This window comes from Egretta garzetta, unplaced genomic scaffold (assembly GCF_000687185.1).
Source record: "Egretta garzetta isolate BGI_Z169 unplaced genomic scaffold, ASM68718v1 scaffold101, whole genome shotgun sequence".
In the NCBI taxonomy this organism is placed as follows: domain Eukaryota; kingdom Metazoa; phylum Chordata; class Aves; order Pelecaniformes; family Ardeidae; genus Egretta; species Egretta garzetta.
This window is the reverse complement of record NW_009258666.1, coordinates 525,519-526,718: the sequence shown is the minus strand read 5'-3', so window position 1 is coordinate 526,718 and position 1,200 is coordinate 525,519. Positions and strand designations below refer to the sequence as shown.

At 66.1% G+C, this 1,200-nt stretch overlaps 1 protein-coding gene across 1 annotated transcript in view; it reads right to left on the bottom strand.

Moving 5' to 3' along the window:
• The window catches only part of CRYBG2 (crystallin beta-gamma domain containing 2), a 37,994-nt gene that overhangs the window by 12,790 nt on the left and 24,004 nt on the right, over positions 1–1,200 (bottom strand). The gene's annotated exons all lie outside the window — the stretch shown is intronic.

The window sequence follows — 1,200 nt, the reverse complement described above, 5'->3', positions numbered from 1 at the left end:
AGCCCCAAAAGCAACAGGGAAGCTGCTCTGGGGGGGGAAAAGGGCCTGACCAGGACCGGGATGGGGACCGGGGCTGGGGTTCACAGGAGGAGGTGGGGACCTGAGCAGCATCTTCCCTTGACCCTTCCCTATTGCTGCTTGGCAAAGGAGCGATGGCTCCATCCACCTCTGCAGCCCCATCAGCACGAGAAAACGAGCGGCGCTAATCACCCGGCGCGTGCACCCTGATCCAAGCTGGTACCCAGCACTCAGCCCACGCGCCCTCGTGTTGGGTGCTGCTGGGTGGGCATCACTGCGGCCCCCAGGGCAGGGGACAGGGCCACCCGCGCCACCCTGGCTGGGGGGGATGCCGGTGGAGGCGTCGCTGTGCCGTGGCTGCGTCCCTGCCCCAGAAGGGTTTATTGCTGGATTTGGGGTTGGGAAGCAGCTGACGCAGCAGGTGCCGGGGAGGGAGCCGGAAGCGCGCCAGCATCTCGGCATCTCGCAATTAGGAGCTGTTCAGTGTCACCGCCCGGTTACGGGGACAGCGGCAGGGACGAGGCTTTGGGCTCAGCCTGAGGACGGGCTGAGCTTGGGGTCTCCCAGCCGGGGAAGGGGACACCTCCCTGCACAGCCCCCAGGGCTGGTTTCCCTTGGGGATACCTTGGGAGAGGGCCACATTCTGCACCACCTGAGGCCGGGCTCCCTCCAAGGGCTGCAGGTTGGGCTTTACCAGTCCCTTTACCAGGTCGGGGAGGCCGGGGGCAGGCAGAGAAGTGCCGGGTGCAGGCAGCTGCCTGCCCCTTCTGCCAGCTCTCCCCTCCCTGCCTTGCTCTCCCCGGCCCAGCAGGTCTTTCCAGTACAGATAGAAAGAGTTTGTGTCATTTTCCAGAAGGTGATGAGACCTCGTCTGGGACAGCCAGCGCCTCCGGAGGCTGGGACCAGCCTGGGCGGGGCCGCACAGCTGCATGGGCAAAGCCACATCTGCATGGGCAAAGACACAGCTGGATCCCCAGGGCCACAGCTGGATCCCCAGGGCCACAGCACCCGCCAGTGGAAGAGGGATGGGTGCACTCGGCAGCGCCGAGGAAGAGCTGCTTAAATGTGCTGGGGACAGGATGGGTGTCAGAGCAAGCAGCCAAGAGCGGGCTCAGCCTGGAGGGAGCCCCAGCACCCCGTGGTGGGGGCTCTGCAGTGGCACACGGGGACCCTCGCGCCGGG